Source organism: Ascaphus truei, chromosome 14 (genome assembly GCF_040206685.1).
Source record: "Ascaphus truei isolate aAscTru1 chromosome 14, aAscTru1.hap1, whole genome shotgun sequence".
In the NCBI taxonomy this organism is placed as follows: Eukaryota; Metazoa; Chordata; class Amphibia; order Anura; family Ascaphidae; genus Ascaphus; species Ascaphus truei.
In genome coordinates this window covers 20310769-20332324 of record NC_134496.1, presented here as the reverse complement: position 1 = coordinate 20332324, position 21556 = coordinate 20310769, and the positions used below count along the sequence as shown (strand labels likewise).

Genomic DNA, 21556 nt, shown 5'->3' with positions numbered 1-21556 from the left:
CCCCTCTGAGCTGGTAAGAGGGAGAGCTTACGAAAAGGATCGGACCGGGTCGGGGGTCAGCCCGCGCCGCACCCTCCTCCCCCCCCCCCACCATTTCCCTTGGATTTTATGAGATATGTGTTTAATATTAGTTTTATGTTATTATGTAAAATGTACCAGATGCTTTGCCTGCTTCTGTGGTACCTCAAAAAAAACAACAAAATCAAAGTTATAAAAAAAAAAGAAACAGATGAGACTTTCTTATGGGACTGTTATATATCTGTATATATGTTTATATATATTTAGGGCTGGTAAATAGCTTAGATAACCACCCAGTTAGAGAGGACTGAACTACTTGTGTAGCTATTCTCCAAAGTGGAGCAGGTTTTTTGTTTGGCTTATTTTCATATGTTTTGCTGTGTTAAAAGGACAGGTGCAATAAAGCCTAATTTAAGTTTCACTTTAAACGGTCTCCATTGCGTACCTCTGAACACCCATTGCGTACCTCTGAACACCCATTGCGTACCTCTGAACACCCATTGCGTACCTCTGAACACCCATTGCGTACCTCTGAACACCCATTGCGTACCTCTGAACACCCATTGCGTACCTCTGAACACCCATTGCGTACCTCTGAACACCCATTGCGTACTTCTGAACACCCATTGCGTACCTCTGAACACGTCTCTTACACACATGTACAAGAAAACAGAGATAATTCAGGGTTATCGTGTGTCATTTAGACACTGGATTGAAGGTCACCACAGCACCACACGCATCAGGTCTCCACGGGGAAAAAGTAGTATCATGCTACGAAACGCGTTGGAACGGTACTTTATTTTGTGGACTTGTTCTGGATCATAGACTACTGTAGTCTACACCAGCGCTTCCCGAAGGCACTTAAATTAAGTGCCAGGGGAGCTGCAGCGCCTCTGTAAACCTAACTTACCGTGGCTCCGGCGGCTTCCTCCCTGCGTCGCCATGGCAACGCGCCGTCAAAATTACGCTGCGAGGTCATATGACGTCACGTTGCTATGGTAACGTGACATCATTACGCCGGGGCGCGGGTAAGTTGGGGTTGGGGGGGGGGGCGCGGGAGTGAGGGGACAGCCAGCAGGGGGGCGCAGGGAAAAAAGTTTGCGCCCCCCTGGTCTACACTATCGGAGAGAGAACGCCGCCGCCCCTAGAGACCAGATGCGTGTGGTGCTGTGGTGACCTTTGATCCAGTGTCTAAGTGACACACAATAAGCCGGCATTAGCTCTGTTTTCTTGTACGTGTGATACTCACCTTTTTTACACCAATATAGTCTTATAAATATTACACTATAAGAGCCGAGCGCTTGTCCTTTTTCTATTAACTGCGGTTGCAAGCCAATCCTCTCCACGTGGCTTGTGATCCTGAGGAAGAGCTCTGAGCTTGGAACACGTCAGCCTTTTTATATTTGTAAAAAGTCCCGGCGCAGTATGGTCCGACACGTGATTTGTTAAGTAATTACTTCTACCATTTCAACCAAAGTCCTGTGAGTGCCGCGGTCTTCTTTTCTGTCATAAAGACTACATTGCATAGCACCTGGGCGATTGCCTCCTGTATTCGGGAGTGCCCTTCATTTTGTACTATATATATATATATGTATATATATATATATATATATATATATATATACACACACACACATATATATATATATATATATATATATATATATATATATATATATATACATAAAGCAACTGTAAATATTACTGTATGTTCATTTGCATGTCTTAGACAGGTCTGCAACCCTGTCTTTCCCCATTGCACCCAGCATACAGCGCTTCCACTGCAGCAAGGGATTCTGGGAAATGACATGCAAATGAGCACTCAGTGCCACCTTTTGTCTCAAGCTCGTATTACACAAGCCAATCCTCAAGCCAATGCATGCTATTTTAAACACAGCTTTTAAACAGAGGCTGGGATGAGATGCAAAGCCATTAGACCTACTCACATACATGTTTCAACATATATATATATACACACATATACACACACACATACACATATATATAAAAAAAATCAATATAATAATTAGACTCTGAAGATTTACAGCAGATGGGAAAATGGGAAGCCTGTGTGGGCCGAATGCTTCTTATCTTCCGTCAAAGTCTTTGTGTGTGTGCGCTCGTGTGTGTTTGTGTAACCCGATACTGTGTGTAAATCCCAGTAATCTCCTGTTAGTACAAGTAAATATATTGTGTTTATTTAGGAAAATGAGTCACTGATTGTGTCTATATACACACACGCACACGCACACACACACACACACACACTGTGTTCAGAAAAACTAGGATTTTACGTCATATCTTGCAGAAAAATAACAAAATTTTCATGAAAATGTAAGCAATTAAACGTCTGTCACGGAAGATTATAACATTTAAGAATGATTTGATAATCTAATAAATATTCTTCGGAATTGGTGACGGCGTGATGACCTCATCAAGCGCATAGTTACAAAGTGGTGTTTAGCGAAGAAGGCAGAGCAAGAATTATGGTCCAAACGCTGACAGAAAATGTCTCCCGATAAAGGACGGTCGCTAGGAGGACTGAATAAACTAATTAGTAAAACAGCGTATCGTTCAGGAGCGGGAGCAGCTGGGTCAGCGCGTTATCGATGATGCGATCAGACCGCGGCGTTCTCGTCTCCGGGCGCGCGGTTCAGCAGGAGGACGGGATTTTGAACACACACTTTATAGTGATATCTGTTTCAGATTAGATTACAGCAGTTTTTTTTTTAAATTCTTTATTTGTAATCTACACTTTTATAACAATTAACATATACAGTACAATACAATACAATACAGTACAATACAACTCAAAAACATATCAGAAAACATATCAGTTTTACATTCTACCCTCCATACTCAGCAATAATAAGACCTAAAATTGCCCTAATCTCAAAACAACATCAGAAACAATGCTACAGAACTCTGCATCGCTTCCCCATAATCAATCGTATCATAAGAGTGGGCAATATTGCATAATATAATATAGCATACAGAGTGAGTTATACAGTAGAATACACAATAACGTACAGACAATTTAAATAATAAATACAAAATATAACCACAAAATAAAAAAATTAGATTAAAATAAAATCTATACAACAAAAGACAGGGGAGCCCAATGCTACATCCAATTGACAAAACATATATGGTAATAAGAATAAAGTTTAAATACTTCAATAATAATATTTTCTTGGTTGTTTAGTTAAACCCTTTGGCCAAAGCGTCATAAGCCTGATACCAACGTCAAGGTATAACCAGATTTGCAGGTCCTAACACTAAAGCTGTGAACCCTTCCTGTTACCTCTGCATGAGGGGGAACAACCTAACAACCTTAGGTCCTGTCCATACAGCAAAATGTAAACACTTCCCAAGTTAAAAAGGAGGGGAGGGGTGAGCTCTGGGGGGAGGGGCCACCTACCTCCAAACAACTGTTGCCAGTTAGAAGTTAAATTAACACACGTAAGTTCAAACTCCTACACCCACCACATCATATATATATTTATATTTATGTCAAAAGGAGTGCTACTGAGCGTGGCAAATGTATACAACATATGATGATGTGCTGGGTGTTGGAGTTTGAGTTTACTGGGACTGTGTGTGTTCAAATAAAATCTAGAAACAAGTCAAACCCATATTTAATAATCAAAATTGTCCCTATTATTCCTACTTTGGCAGATGTTTCCTCTGTCAAATCTTTCCACAGTGTTCTGTTACCAGTGAACTCTGACCATGGCCGCCAGAGAAGCTCAAATTGTAACCTTGTATCAGTGGTTATATATGAGAGTTGTTCCATCCTCATAACCTCCCATACTCTCGACTCCCATTGTCCCATAGTGGGCGCCTCCAGCCTTTTCCAGTTGGCAGCGATAGCACATCTTGCTGTATTTAGCATGTGTAATATTAGAGATTTCCTAATGCTGTGTCCTTTGACCCCCTTCTCTGTTTAGCAGTATAATACTCTGGTCTTTTGGGATTCTAATCTTGGTAATATTGAAATTCTGCTGTAATATCATATCCCCAAAACACTTTATTTTCTCACACTTCCACCAAATATGAAGCATTGTTCCCACCTCTGTGCCCAGGACATACTTGAAAACGAGAGGTAACTCGCAATGTATTACTTCCTGGTAAAACATTTTATAAATAAATAAATACCTCCCCACAACCTCTCCAGCACTTATTCGACGTTCCTGGGTAGCATTCGTTCCGTTTCTGTGGTGTATAATACCACCTATACATTATCTTAAATGTGTTTTCTAAAATATTCGTTGACATCGAGGAAGAGCTGGCATTGCTCCACATCTGTGTCCATTCGAGTGCAGAGTATTCCCTACCCAGCTCCTTTTCCCAGGCTAGTAAACCCCCCGGCTTAGATTCAGCATTGATCTACAATAATATTCTATAGATATACGATATATTGTGCCCACATGCACCCAGCAGCACCAGCACTGTTTCAAAAGTATTCAACGTCCTTAACGGGTGTTTTTTATTTTTTATTTTGTGTTCATATAATGAGAAAGTTGCATATATTGCCATCTCTCCCCTTCTTGAAAATCAAACCGGTCCTGAAAGTGTTTAAAGCTGCAGTTCAGTTTTTTTGTTGTTTTTTTTTTTACATTTATTTTTTTACTTCAATAGTTTCATGTGGGCAATCTCTAATTACCTAAAGAACTGCATAGCTGCCGGTCAATTCGTTCTCCGTCTACTGATCGGCAAAGTTTGGCGACATCTTTAAATATGGGGAATGTAAATCGTTGCTATAGGAACAAGCATGCTTGTTAAAATAGAATACAAGAAAATTGGTCTTTCAAAGTTGTTGTTTTTTTTAAACAGAAAATGCTAAAAGTATTTTTTCTTACTACAGAACTGATTTATTAAAAAAAAAAAACACACATGCAGGATATTGCCTGAACTGCAGCTTTAAAACATCTAGTCTCTCCCACTTCCATCAGATCTCCTTGTCAAATTAGACCTGCCCGGCTCCACTTTTGAAATATTGTGGAGTCCAACCCTGGGGGAAAGTCAGGGTTCCCACATATTGGGGTGAGAGGGGATGGGAACGTGACAGTTCTCTCGACTTTAGATATTTCATCCCATGCACAGTGTTGTACCGATAGTGGGGTGTTCGTAAAGTTGTTGGTCCTTGGTTTTTTACATTCCCAAATAAATGTATTCATTTTACTTTGGAGCAGAGCAATATACGGCTTGGAAACTTTCACGGGGATAGTCTGGAACAGATACATAAGTCTTTGCATTATTTTCATTTTAATACAGTTAACTCTACCTATCCACGAGATAATACTCTTATTCCACCTTTTTAAATTGTTTCCTATTATTTTTGCTAATGGGGTATATTTGGCCTGGAATAAATCCTCTACTTTTGGGGTTATACTTCTATTCTTCCATTCGAAAGGGAAATTTTATTTTACTTGGGCCGCCAACTCTGCTGAAAGACTTATATTAAGAGCCTCTGTTTTTGTTCATTTTAAAATTAGATGCTAAACTATATCTACCCAGAACACCAATTATATTTGGCAACGAGACCAGAGGATTAGTTATTGTCAGAAGAATATCATCTGCATATAATGCGATCTTGTGTCCTTTCTCACCTATTTTAACTCCCGCAATGTCCGGGTGATTCCTTATTGATTCTGCTAATGGCTCCATTATCAGGGCGAAAATCAACGGGGACAGAGGGCATCCCTGTCTCGTACCATTAAGTATTTTAAATGAGTTCGAGACCTGTCCATTTACCTTGACCTTTGCCGCTGGATTACTATATAATGCCTTTATATACTGTCTAGAAGGAAGTGAATCCAAAATGGGTGCTACTAGCTTGATCGTGGATCTGTAGTAAAATTAGTATAAACTGTCCAAATAAGGAGTAGAAAAAGGACAATCTTTATATAAGCGCACAATTGTATGTAATAGCGTTTAAAACCCAGTATTGTGTGGAACAATTAATGGCAAAAAAGAGATAATGTCTCACCTACAGTATGACCACCAAGGGGCCCAACGACGGGCAGATATCTGACCTGTATCTTCTCGGTGAATGCCGTATAGGTAGAGATCCTTCATGCGGTAGCAGGTACTGCCCGTTGCTCCGATCCTAGATTGCTGCCGCAAAAACTCAAGACTTCCAGGGAACATATTCACCTAGCATCTCTTGATGAATCCCGAGTCAACGGAGCTCGCCCACACTGTAGCAGATGTCGCCCGCAGATCCGATCCTGCCGGAGAGTCCGTTGACGGAAGCTGCGCCGTCTCGGTAACTCTACAGCAACGCTGCCCGTGGCTCCGGGTCCCAAACCTTGCCACCGAAGTCACCTCTCAGTGTTTCAGGCGCTGCCTGATGTTGCGATCCTGCCGGGAATTGCTCGATGTCACCACCGGTGTACCAAGAAATCCGCACGATGGTGCTTCTCTGCACTGCAGCAATTCCCACTCACGGCTCCGATGCTGCCCGGAGCTCCAATCCCGTCGGGGAGGAGGGAGGATGATGCCACCGGTCTCCGAAAGAATCCGCACCGGCGGTGTCCCTGCACAGCAGCAGTTCCCACTCACGGCTTCGGTCCCAGGACAGTCCCAGAGTCCACACTGGCTTTGGAAAAGGTGTATATGTTATACTCACAATATACTGCGCTGTTTCAGTCTTTAGAACTGCGTGCTTCAGTCCCCTGATTAGTTGAATGGACAAAAAGTAAAGAATGGGTCTGAGCACTGCGGAAAAAATAAGGCTGGCTGGAGGCAAAAAGTTAAATGAAAATATCACTTTATTGGGCATAATGCCAAACCACTAACAAAAACAACAAAGAAACGTCCTCTGACGCGTTTCCCTCCTATGGAGCTTTATCAAAGGGTGACTTGTGTTATAAAAACTTCCTTAAATAGAGATCTCATTGTGAAACCAGAGTGTTCCTCCCCCTGACCAGGTACAAATCCAAATCAGGTGTTTACAGGCAGGAACCTAAACAGGGTAACACTGAGTTCACAGAGCTCTACTATACAGGAATTGTAACCAATGAGATCATGCCAGTTACCTCTAAAGTCAGTCTCACTAATGTTGAAAACAATGTAGCATTGCAACAATGACTAGATACATAATATATGTGTAACTATGTCTATTTGTGGAAATATAAATATATTTTTCTTACTATATATTTTTTTTAAAATGGCATGAAAAATATTAATTAAAATACACAAAAACAATAAACAAAGACAAAAAATAGTAATAAATAAAAACCAACAAAACAAAAACATACACACATCATATATAGAAAAACGTTGTACAAAAGAATCACCAGGCAGATAATGATAATGTGATTCTAGCACAAATATAATAATTAAGTAATAATCCCCGAAGAACAGGGCATTACTGGCCAATAATGCCCTGGCTGGAAGAGTTGAAGGCCCGAGGCGAAGCCGAGTAATGCCCTGTTCTGAGGGGATTATTACTATTATAGGCTAAATGTACGCTTATATCATGAATAATAGACACTTTTGTATAGTTAAATAGATTTTTTTAATAAAATAAAATGGTAAATACATGAAACCACCTCTATATACACTTACACTGCAGCTATCTATATCCACACACTGCCGCCCCCTCTGTGTACACACACATACACACACACAGCAGCTCAACACACACAAACTGCTGCCACACACACACACACACACACACACACACACACACACACACACACACACACACACCAGCACACCACACACAACACAGCACCTCTACACACACAAGCACACCACACACACACACACTGGAGCTCTAGACACACAACACAGCACCTCCTCTACACACACAACACAGCACCTCTACACACACAACACAGCACCTCTACACACACACACACAACACAGCAGCTCTACACACAGCAGCTCTACACACACAAACTCTGCTGCTACACACACATGTTACACCCATAAACACTGCTGCTGACACTGACACACACACACACACACACACACACTAACTCTATACACACACACACACACACACACACACAAACTGCTGCTACACATACAACAGCACAACACACACACACACACACACTGCAGCCACAATAAAAAATGCAGCCACTTACTAAACTTTGCACTCTCCCCCCCACCTCTACACACATCACAGCACCTCTACACATACTCAACACACACAACACTGCACCTCTATACACAACACAGCACCTCTACACACACAACATACACACACACAACACTGCACCTCTACACACAGCACAGCACCTCTACACACACACAAACTGCTGCTACACACACATGCTACACCCATAAACACTGCTGCTGACACTGACACACACACAGCACCTCTACACAGATATACAACACAACAGCACACACACTGCTACTGACACACAGACACAAACTGCAGCCACAAAGAAACTGCAGACAGCCACTTACTTATTTGCTTTGATACTTTTTGACCAATCCCCTGCCCTGTCTCAGAGCTTTTACTTCATTCGAACAAATCCCCTGCCCTGTCTCAGCGGTTCTGAAAGCTGATTGGCTGGAAATAAACAAGTTGAAAACTGCACTTTGCAAGCTGCTAAAATTCCGGGCATTACTGATTGGTTAAAATTCCGGGCATTATCCAATCAGCTAGCAGGGTTTTCAATAATGCCCTGAATTTTACTGCTTTAGCCTATAAGTGTACTTAATTCATATAGTGAGGGCAGAATAGTGTGTGTCCACATGCGGAGCCAAAACCACATGGCTTCACAAAGTCACCACACCGTAATAAACCCTCCATATAATAAAATAATGAATATAAAAATTCTAGTTACGGTCAAAAGAATAGGGTGATCTCGAGGGATAGATAATATATGATAATTAATCAACCACAATGAAAAAGTATATAACTAAGTCTTAACCATCATATGTGTATATAAAAACTGCAATAGATAAATATCTATAATCCATACCATAGAACAGAGATATCTGATGCAAACATATATGCAAATATTATGGGTCAAACAGAGAGAAAAAGACCAACAATTAACAAAACTGTTAAAAAAAAGAATAAACTAATATTTACATGGAATACAAATTGGCAAACTACTAAACAATATATGTATATCCATATAGTGAATCTTTGCAAAGCATCGATTTACCATCCACTGCCTGCCTTATAAACAAAGGAGTGGACAATTTCTTATAGGACTGTTGGGTCCGTGTTTGTGTGTCTCTATTAGTGGACAGGAGATCTTTACACTCAGTTCTTATGAGTCTATAACTATGAATTAGTTTTACAAATATTTTTGAATAATTCATATGGTTAATATTAAGGACACACACACACATATATATATATATATATATATATATATATATATATATATATATATATATACATGCAAATATAACTGTATGCTCATCTGCATGTCTTAGGCAGGTCTGCAACCCCGCCTTTCCCCATTATCACCCAGCATACAGCACTTCCACTGCAGCAAGGGATTCTGGGAAATGTTATCTGCTTTCCTGTGGAGGGTTTTTGTCACTTTTTTTACTCACCATAACTTAACTCAGTATTATGGTTATATATATATATATATATATAAAATCAAAAAATAAATAGATGATACCGTTCTGTGGCTAATGAAATGCTTTTATTTGTGCGAGCATTCGAGATACACTGATCTCTTCTTCCGGCGATGTTACAATGAATGAAGCAAGCAAAAGGTATACTTAACAACAGTGTCTCTTGGAATGTTATCTGTGCTGGTCTTTCCCCCGGTGGATGTGTTTTATGGCTAGAGGTGTCAAAAGTTAGCTGAAAGCAAGTGATGTAAGAGTGTGTGTTTGTATCTGTGTGTTAAAAATGAATGGAGAGCCCACAGTATATACAGTGCTTTACAAAAGGTGTGTGTGGAGTGGGAGTGGATATAAATGGTGTGGGTAGGTGTGGAAATGTGAGAGATTGTAGCACAACTAAAAGTGTGTGTGGATACTATGTGGTCCCTATTGGTGTATAGGGATGGAAAAACAAGGAGTATTAGTATGTGTGAGAGGCAGCTGTGTGGGCATACATATAGCACAGTATGTACAGACATGGCCTTTAGCGCTCATGGGAAGAGAGTCCACTTGTGTCAGTAATGACTCATAAAATTTCGATCTCTGTTTAGGCCACCGCTAAGTGTCCCGAACAGTTGCATAAATTTGTATTCATGCAACCGTCTCTCTTTCGGTGTTTTAAGATTACCTTTGAGTATGGCAACCCTCAGATCATTCATCTTATGGCCAGAGTCAGAGAAATGTTCGCCGACAGGACTGTCTCTTGTTCCGCGCGTGATGCTGTGGCGATGCAGGTTCATTCTCTTGTTTAGCCCCTGCCCTGTCTCACCTATGTAGTAGCAGCCCCCTGGGCATTTCATGCACATGATGAGGTACACGACATTACTGGAGGAACAGGTGAACCTTCCTCTGATTTTGTATTACCGACTCCTGTGTGGTATTTGTATTGTGTCCGCTGTGTAGAGAATTGCGCAGGTTTTGCATCTTGGGTCCTGGCATGGTTTTGTCCCGCATTCAGTTGTACTGCTGAATATTTGCTTGCTTCATTCATTGTAACATCGCCGGAAGAAGAGATCAGTGTATCTCGAAAGCTCGCACAAATAAAAGCATTTCGTTAGCCACAGAACGGTATCATCTATTTTTTTTTGATTATTGAAGCTCGGCTAACACGGTACTGATACCGCTACATGTATATATATATATATACATGTGCACAAAAAGTAACCGGGCGCTCTCTTAAATGGATTAATCACCTCTAATAAAGTGAATGAAAATATAAATGGATAGAGATATTACCAGTCAACGGAACCCTTCTGTCTCCTTCTTCATAGAGATACACACCTAGGGATCCCCCGTCGGCTGCTCCAACCCTTTCTGGGAGATATCCTTAATCTCCCACGGTGAAACAGAAAATAGAAAAGCAAGGGGAGCGCAGATCAGCAAAAACCAAGTAGCAATATACAATTGTGAACAATGTACTTCAGATACAGCTGGGAGTTGGTGTTAATAAAATTGTTAATAAAATTGAATGAATGTATTATTTCAAGATGATATAATGAAATGAATATGTAACTAAATAAATGAATAACTCCAAGTACTCACCCGGGCCTGTGTGAGCAAAAAGCCTCCCGGGGCTAAACTCTGCAGATAGTATTTTCTTGGAGTCCACGTCTTCCCCTTCACTGCAGGTGGATTCACGGTCCTCAGAATGTTCAATCACCCCCAGAGTAGAAAAGAGGAATCAAAGATAGAGATCGGTGTAAATACTAATAGCAGCTGCTGAGAGAATGTTGAATGATCTCCCCGGGGACAATGGATAAAGTATATAAGATATAACAAATACTCACACGGGCCAGTGTGAGTAAAAACCCATAAGGGCTTAACTCCAAAGAAGTAGGTCTGCTCTTCTTAGTTCAAGCGGCAGCTGTTGTGTTAATGCCCCCAATGGCTCCAAGGGTCCCACCAAAATGAATGGTCAATCCGAAAATTAAGTGGTAATTTAATAATATGATGATAAAAAGCTTTAAAAACACAGTACAAACGGCAAGTGAAGGCAGTCAGTGGGGGTGCTCTCCTTAGCTGCAGCTCCTCCTCTCCGGCATCTGCAGCACGTTCCGGTTATTGCTGTTCCCCGTTACTGCTAAGTGACATTTGGATTGCGGATCACAGACGCGGTGACTCTCGCTTGGCGGTGATATATTATGATCACAATTGCCTATATTTTAGATACCCTTGTGAGTGATATTCTTTCCTACAATAAATGTACTTTTTTATGCCACTGGGGCGTTCTCTCTCTCGTTCTCTCTCTCTCTCGTTCTCTCTCTTTCGTTCTCTCTCTCTCTCTCTCTCTCTCCACACATATATATATATATATATATACACATATATACACACATATATACATACTATAGCATAGCCTCCCGGCTGCTATGTCTTTTTCCTGGGCCCTATCAATGTAAGCCTTGTTAGGTGCAGGCAGTGGATGGCAGTGGATGGAATAATTCCTTCCTACGGCCTTGTGTGCTTTTGCAGACTTGGATAAGTATCCAAGGGCGGGCCTTAGCAACAGCCAGAGAGTGCCAACCTGAGGGGTGGTTACTGATTGGACCACACACTGGATGTGAGGGCCTATCAGTATCCAGATCTGGCTTGTTATGAGTCAGAGTTACAGCCACTCCCCAAAGGATATAAATATTGTCACTTTCCCAAATTGTGTGTGGTCCTTGTCATTCTCTCTCCTCTCTCGGTGGAGTGAGCAACATCTGCCCTCCATCTCACAAGGAGATGTGAGGAGAGGGGCAAGACATGGGCCTAAAGCCCGAGTCAGGGCACAGCTTGAAGGGAAGGATGTAATGGTTCTGTAATGAGATCTGCATGCAATAAAGACCAAGAAAATACAAAGCAGTGTGATTTACTATCTGCTAAAAGAAGAAGAGGTGTCTGCATGGGCCATCCCCTGCCATCACAGAGGATTCATGCTGACTGGAGGTGCTGCACCAATCAAGAACAAAGGTAACCTGTGATCCTGTCCTATTTCTCCCCACAACATCGCAGAGCACTCAGCCCTCCTGTTTACCAACAGGTACAGCCCAACAACTAGAAAGTAGCTGAAGAAGCAGACCCATCACAATCTCACTTAAGGGGTGGGGGATGGAACAAGGGCTACAATACACACACACATCCTTCCCTAAAACCCTTCTCTCACTGCCTCAAAGAGGCAGGAAGATGGCAGCGGGTGCTCAGGAAGATGTAGAGTGGCACTCGTGCTGGTAGATGTAACCATACTATGAAAGCTTGAACAATATACCCGGCTAAAGTGGGAAAGGTATTTGTCCACATGTGTGAGGCTGGCATGGCAAGTAAGACCTCAACCCCCAAATATGAAAAGCGATAGCCCTCATTCTCAGAAGGGCCAGATTATCCCTGGGCTTGATCGCGTTCAGAAATAAGACATGAAATCAAAAGGTGCCTAGAATCCCTAAAGGTTAAACGAAAGCTGATATGCAAACCCCAACCTAGCTACCTACACCTGCCAGACTCACCTTAGGACTTTGCTGACTTTTTTAAGGAAAAGGTGGAATCCATACGTCAGAACATTCCATCTGTTGCCTCCTCCCATCCCACACTGCTTCCCAACTTTGTAACCATGTATTATTTGTTTTACTCTGTGCCCAGGACATACTTGAAAACGAGAGGTAACTCTCAATGTATTACTTCCTGGTAAAATATTTTATAAATAAATAAAATAAATAAACTCTCCTCCTGCCTTTCTTGACTCTTTTTCCACTATCTCGGAGGAGGATGTGTCACTGCTGATCTCCTCTTCTCCCTCTACCACTTGCCCTCTTGATCCCATTCCCTCCCATCTCCTAAAACCTCTTGCTCCTTCTATAATCCCTATGCTCACACAGATTTTTAACTCTTCCCTCTGCTCTGATACCTTTCCATCCTCCTTCAAGCATGCAACCGTTATACCATTACTCAAAAACAGCAAGCTTGACCCTACCTGTCCTTCTAACTATCGACCTGTCTCCCTCCTGCCTTTTGCCTCCAAACTCCTTGAATGTCTTGTATTCTCTCGATTGCTACACTTTCTCAACACCTATTCTCTTCTAGACCCTCTACAATCTGGCTTCCGCACTGCTCACTCTACTGAAACAACCCTCACTAAAATAACTGACGACCTCCATGCTGCCAAAGACAGAGGTCATTACACTCTGCTCATATTACTCGACCTCTCTGCAGCATTTGACACCGTGGACCACCCTCTTCTCCTTCATATTCTCCATACTCTTGGTATTCGGAACAAAGCTCTATCCTGGATCTCATCCTACCTCTCCCATCGTACTTTCAGTCTCTCTTTTGCCAACACCTCCTCCTCCTCTATTGATCTCTCTGTGGGGGTACCCCAGGGCTCTGTCCTGGGACCCCTTCTCTTTTCTCTTTACACACTCTCTCTAGGTGACCTAATCACATCTTTTGGGTTTAAATATCACCTCTATGCTGACGACACACAAATTTACCTTTCAACCCCTGACCTTACACCTGCTATACAGACCAAAGTTTCTGAATGCCTCTCTGGAATATCATCCTGGATGGCCATCCGCCAACTGAAACTTAACATGGCAAAAACAGAGCTCCTTATACTTCACCCCAAACCTGGCCCTACTACCTCCTTCCACATTGCTATTGGAAATACGATCAGTCACCCAGTAGCCCAAGCACGCTGCCTAGGGGTTACACTTGATTCCTCTCTCTCATTCTCCTCTCATATTCAAAACGTTTCTAAAACTTGTCGCTTTTTCCTCCGCAATATCACAAAGATACGCCCTTTCCTCTGTTACTCGACTGCTAAAACTCTGACTCAGGCCCTCATTCTCTCCTGTCTCGATAACTGCAACCTCCTGCTGTCCGGCCTTCCTGCCTCTCACCTGTCTCCCCTACAATCTATCCTAAACGCTGCTGCGAGAATCACTCTACTCTTTCATAAATCTATCTCCCCTCCTGAAATCCCTCTCCTGGCTTCCGATCAAATCCCGTATCTCACACTCAATTCTCCTCCTCACTTTTAAAGCTTTACATTCTTCTGCCCCTCCTTACATCTCAGCCCTAATTTCTCGCTATGCACCATCCTGACTCTTGCGTTCTTTGCTAGGATGTCTTCTTTCTACCCCCTTTGTATCTAAAGCTCTCTCCCGCCTTAAACCTTTCTCACTTTCTGCCCCACACCTCTGGAATGCCCTTCCCCTCAATACCCGACTAGCACCCTCTCTATCCACCTTTAAGACCCAACTTAAGGCACATCTGCTTAAAGAAGCATATGAATAGCACTGGATAATCATGGACACATGATACATAAAGCTTGGCCCCCTGCAGACGCACGTACTAGAATTCCCTCCTAATCTCTCTGTACGTTCTCCCTATCTACCAATTAGATTGTAAGCTCCTCGGAGCAGGGACTCCTCTTCCTTAATGTTACTTTTAAATCTGAAGCGCTTATTCCCATGATCTGTTATTTATATTATTTGTTATTTATATGATATGTATTACTACTGTGAAGCGCTATGTACATTTATGGCGCTATATAAATAAATATGGGGAAAAGGAAACAAAATACAGTGCAAATTTAAGTGCAGACGTTGAGACTAAAATCCAATATGATGTCAGTGTCTTGGCTCTACTGGTTATTCTACTCACAAGATGTTATTTGGTATATAAGCAGTTGGCAGATTGGGCTGCCACCCCAGGTGAATGCTGAATACTGTGTGACTCCCTCCAGGCTCGTCTCATCAGAATGGTAGATACACATGCAGGGGAAGAAACAGAACTACATAGCGCGATCTGTCTTTGTATTGACTTTATAAAAGGTATTAAGGCATATAAAATGTGCACTTACACTGTGCCAAAATTAAAATCGCATTTTTCACATATATAGTGACTCTAGGGGGTACTCCGCCATTCTCACCACCTCCTCTCTGGCTCTGGATATTCTCCGTCTGCAGCCTGGGACTCTGAACTCCGTGTCTCCTCCGGTGCGTGTGACGTCACTGCTCAGTGGATGGTGCAGCTACGGATCCCTCACTAGACCAAAACACCACTCTACGCGTTTCGCCCAGCTCTTACAAGCTGTCAATGGCTTCGTCAGGAGTGGCTTCGTCAGGAGTGTGTCAGGCGATTTTAATTTTGGCACAGTGTAAGTGCACATTTTATATGCCTAAATACCTTTTATAAAGTCAATACAAAGACAGATCGCGCTATGTAGTTCTGTTTCTTCCCCTGCATGTGTATCTACCATTCTGATGAGACGAGCCTGGAGGGAGTCACACAGTATTCAGCATTCACCTGGGGTGGCAGCCCAATCTGCCAACTGCTTATATACCAAATAACATCTTGTGAGTAGAATAACCAGTAGAGCCAAGACACTGACATCATATTGGATTTTAGTCTCAACGTCTGCACTTAAATTTGCACTGTATTTTGTTTCCTTTTCCCCATATTTTGCTCCTCCTGGACTGTCTGAAACATATCATTCTATTTGGAACCCGGGAAACAGGTTCTACCAGAGGGTTTGAGCAGGGATTTATATTATATTGAGCACTTATTTATTGTTTATTGCACTATTAACCTGTAAAATATCACTATTATTTAAGTTGTTAGCGCCTTATAATCACTATCACTTGCTATATAAATAAAGACATACAATACAATACAATACAAGTGACAGCACTGCAAGAACTGGAAGACAAGCAAGAAAAGTTTCATAGGAATAATATGTTGGCCTTAGTGAAGTAAGAAGAAAAGATGAAGGCCCCATTTAGCTCAAAAAGCGGACACTTATTCTATTACAGAGGTACAGGTAAGGGAAGAATCATTGGCATAAGCTTCATCGTTAACAAGAGATGGATAAACAATATGGTTGGGTATGAAAGCTCATCAGAAAGAGCAGCCAGAATTGGCATTCCATTGACAAAGAGATACAGGGTTCTAATAATCCAAGTGTATGCTCCGACATCTAGTCACACAGACAATGACGTGGAGACTTCTATCATGAAACCAACCAATGTAAGAACAAACAACACACAGAACCCCAGCAAGCTCATTTTAGGAACCCCTTAGCTCCCACAATATATATATATATATATAAGTGTCAAAAAGGAGAGCTATTGGGCGTGGCAAATGTATACAACAAGCAACAGAGAAGCCCAATGCTACATCCAATATGACAAAAATAGACAATAAAATACTTATATATTCTCTTGAAAAAGGGTAATTTAGTTTAACCCTTTGGCCAAAGCATTATAAGCCTGTGAGCCACGACAAGGCAGACATAGTTCACAGGTCCTAACACTACCAGCTAAAATATTAATATACCTCTATTAGGATTACAATTCTCATTTACCTCTATCAATTTAAGAACAACAAAGGACATTTTCACCTCATGATTGTTATGGGAGATTTCAATGCAAAGATTGGTGCCCAGCAGAAAGACGAGGCATCCATTGGTAAGAATGGTTACAGTAACAGGAATGAACGTGGGTACAAATCGGAAGAATTTGCAGAATGTGGAAACTTCTACATTATGAATTACTTCTGCAAGAAACAAATGGACCCAATGAAATCAAGAATTAAATGGCCTAATTCTAGCTAACAAGAAACGTGATGAAGATGCATGGTCCGTAACCCTTTTGACACAAGGAGTGATCACTGATTGGTTCGCTACAAATCACATCTGAATGCAAAGATGGAAAGAAGAAAACTGATTAAAAAGAAGACAAAAACAATCAACATCAAGAGTCAAGAATAACAGCAGCAAATTCCAATTGGAACTGAAAAATCGCTTCAGCGTGCCAAAAATGCATGGGGACACTTTCCTAATAATAATAATAATAGCATGTTCTTGTATAGCGCTGCTAGTTTTACATAGCCCTTTAAGAGACATTTTGCAGGCACAGGTCCCTGCCCCGTGGAGCTTATAATCTATGTTTTTGGTACCTGAAGCACAGGGAGATAACGTGACTTACCCAAGGTCACAAGGAGCTGACACTGGAAATTAAATCCCCGGCTTCAAACTCTCAGTGCCAGTCAGTGTCTTTACTCACTGAGCCACACCTTTATGCCCACTTTAACAAACAATTAGGAAGAACTTACGAACTTTGTAGTTGAAAGTGCAGAAAAAAACTGGAGGAATCGCAAAAAAACAGTCTAGTAAAATATCTAATGAGACGAAGAATTCACTGAGGCGAAGAGAGGAAGAGAAGCAATCCCAAGACGCCAGAATAAGAATTGAATATGCAGATCTGTGCAAACGTACAGTATAACTAAAGATGTAAGAAAATGTAACGGTGATATGGTGAAGAAGACTATTGAAGATAAATTAATAAACAATACCGTTCTGTGGCTAACTAAATGCTTTTATTTATTAAATATTGCTAAAAGCATTTTGTTAGCCACAGAACGGTATCATCTATTCATTTTTTATTATTAACCTTGGCTAACACGGTACAGATACCTATATATATATATATATATATATATATATATATATATATATATATATATATATATATATATATATATATATATATAGTTATACGTTACCGTTCCAAGGATTGGTAAACAAGAGACAGCACTCAATGTTGAAAATCAAAGTGTATTAGTGAAAGCAAAAATACATCCAGAAACCAAAAATACATCCAGAAACCGGGTTTCTGGATGTATTTTTGCTTTCACTAATACACTTTGATTTTCAACATTGAGTGCTGTCTCTTGTTTACCAATCCTTGGAACGGTAACGTATAACTACATTCTCTATATGGGACGTGCACCTGTGGCTTACCAGCACCTATTGGAGTGCCAACTGCCTTATCTGACTATATATATATATATATATATATATATATATATATATATATATATATATATTATAAATGGGAAAAAGATAAATACACATTTTTTTTGCCAAAACTGATATATATATATATATATATATATATATATATATATATATATATATATATATATATGCAAATACAACTGTATGCTCATCTGCATGTCTTAGGCAGGTCTGCAACCCCGCCTTTCCCCATCATCACCCAGCATACAGCACTTCCACTGCAGCAAGGGATTCTGGGAAATGACATGCAAATGAGCACACAGTGTCACTTTTTGCCTCAAAAACCATTTTTAACATGGTTCCCTATAGGCTTAAGCTTGCTGCATGGTCACAGCTTTGAGCACAGCCAGGGTTAAGGTGCATACCCAGAAAACCACCCACAGACAGCTTTTTTTTTTTTTTCCCGAGAGGGTACACCCTCTCGCTCATCGGATCCCAGTCCACTTCAGTGGATAGGGAGCTTGCCTTTGGACTGTCCAACCGAAGTCAGACCCGCCCTCAGTGCACAGTTTCCCTGAAGGTTTCAGCCCAGGTCTCCAGGGACATTGATGCCTTCCTCCGTTCGGATTCAGGACATCCGTCTCTTCCTCCCTCTGGCCCGAGGCCCGCAAGGGAGTTCGCATCGTCTCCCCTCTTTCGAGGGTTGTGCGGGTGCACCCCAGCCCCGAAGGGCTGGTTGTTCGAATGCCATCCCCCCTTAGCCCGAAGGCTCAGGGGTTCTGTGGTCCGGGGCCTGGACACCACCTCTCAATGAGCTAGAGGGCCAAATGCTTGCCACAGACCTTTCCTACTGAAGCCCCAGATAGGATGGTACTGCATTTGGTCATAGCTGTGCAGGCTGAGAAGAGCATTCATATCGCCTTGATCTAAGCCAAAGGGCCAAGGCACCCACAGACAGCTATTTCGACCTTGATGGGTCTCATCAGTGTGGGGTTGATTTTAACTGGGTATGCATGAGAGGCTATGGGATAGGCTATACCATAATACTGAGTTAAGTTATGGTGAGTAAAAAAAGTGACAAAAACCCTCCACAGGAAAGCAAATATGCAAATACAACTGTATGCTCATCTGCATGTCTTAGGCAGGTCTGCAACCCCGCCTTTCCCCATCATCACCCAGCATACAGCACTTCCACTGCAGCAAGGGATTCTGGGAAATGACATGCAAATGAGCACACAGTGTCACTTTTTGCCTCAAAAACCATTTTTAACATGGTTCCCTATAGGGTTAAGCTTGCTGCATCGTCACAGCTTTGAGCACAGCCAGGGTTAAGGTGCATACCCAGAAAACCACCCACAGACAGCTGTTTCGACCTTGATGGGTCTCATCAGTGTGGGGTTGATTTTAACTGGGTATGCATGAGAGGCTATGGGATAGGCTATACCATAATACTGAGTTAAGTTATGGTGAGTAAAAAAAGTGACAAAAACCCTCCACAGGAAAGCAAATATGCAAATACAACTGTATGCTCATCTGCATGTCTTAGGCAGGTCTGCAACCGTTAATAATGCAATGTAGAAAAAATGAATAGATTGTACAAAACCAGCTAGAAAAACATAGTCCCAAAAACAAAAATGTCTCCTTGTCCATTCCCTCGCTGGTCCTGGTGACACGGTGTCTCCCTGCCACACTCCCTCGCTGGTCCTGGTGACACGGTGTCTCCCTGTCGCACTCCCTCGCTGGTCCTGGTGACACGGTGTCTCCCTGCCCCACTCCCTCGCTGATCCTGGTGACACGGTGTCTTCCTGTCGCACTCCCTCGCTGGTCCTGGTGACACAGTGTCTCCCTGTCGCACTCCCTCGCTGATCCTGGTGACACGGTGTCTTCCTGTCGCACTCCCTCGCTGGTCCTGGTGACACAGTGTCTCCCTGCCCCACTCCCTCGCTGATCCTGGTGACACGGTGTCTTCCTGTCGCACTCCCTCGCTGGTCCTGGTGACACAGTGTCTCCCTGTCGCACTCCCTCGCTGATCCTGGTGACACGGTGTCTCCCTGCCGCACTCCCTCACTGGTCCTGGTGACATGGTGTCTCCCTGTCGCACTCCCTCGCTGATCCTGGTGACACGGTGTCTCCCTGCCGCGCTCCCTCCCTGTTATTACCATCTTAAAGTATAAGGTTATACTGTTTTTACCTAAGGAGGAATCCTGGGTGTAAGGTATAATTATTGTTTATTGTTGAAGCAGTATTGGGAGATATTTGATAGGAGGAGATATTGCCAGGGGACGGCCAGGGGACGCCATATCTGGGATCGTGTCGGGTGTCGCACCGGGTGTGTCATCCAATAGCTCACAGATCCCTGATTATATATGTCCTATCCACGTTACATCATCTGTCTCCAAATTTCTGCTGGTACACAATCAATTGACGTTGATTGGGGTAAATATAGAACACAATTGATTGACGTTGATTGGGTTAATTTAAGGAGAATTATGGGGAACCTACATTCTCAAATGCTGGCTAAGAGGTCTCCTTTGGAGACCATGTGTAAAACTTTACGGTAATAACATGGGTAAATATTGTAAAAAATGGATACAAAGAGCAGAAAGTAATGAAGAGAATATTTTGTTGGCCAATAGAGAGAACTTTTAACTGTACTATTGCGCAAATATTTAATTGCGAAAAGGGAACTTTCTCTGTGGGATTGAGAAGCTCAGGGAGCCTCATGTATTACGAATCTCACAGAGAAACATACCCTAGATTTAAATGGATCGAGAGCAATTCTGTTGAGGAGTAGGAAGGTCCCGACATAGGAAAATTATATTAGACCCCCCCCCCCAAAAAAAAAAGGTGTTATAACTGCTGCATTTACATTAACCATTGACTGGATAAAAATGAACACAACACAAGTGAATAAGGAAGAAACAGCAAGTGAATTTGCCAATAGATTATTGGAAATTATATAGTGTATGGAGGTATTGAGGAAGTAGAGACGAAAGCAAGACCACTTATAGTGGCGGCTTTTGTGAAAGGTTTACCTGCAGAAATTGGGATGCAAGTAGAGACTGTATGTATTGGTTGGAAGCATAAAAGATTGTCAAGAAATTGCTACTGTGGTAGAGAATGCAAAGGAGCAGGGAAGCTAAGAAAGCAAAGGCTCTGGAAGAG

General features: G+C 42.0%; 1 long non-coding RNA gene across 1 annotated transcript; it reads right to left on the bottom strand.

Annotated features, from left to right (window-relative positions):
• Positions 1 to 2856: 2856 nt before the first annotated feature.
• LOC142465761 (uncharacterized) lies at positions 2857 to 6802 on the bottom strand. Its single transcript, XR_012787969.1, has 3 exons — positions 6011 to 6802; positions 4177 to 5249; positions 2857 to 4091 (listed from the first exon to the last, which is right to left on the bottom strand). It is a non-coding gene; the product is annotated as an uncharacterized LOC142465761 (long non-coding RNA).
• Between the last annotated feature and the right edge of the window lie 14754 nt (positions 6803 to 21556).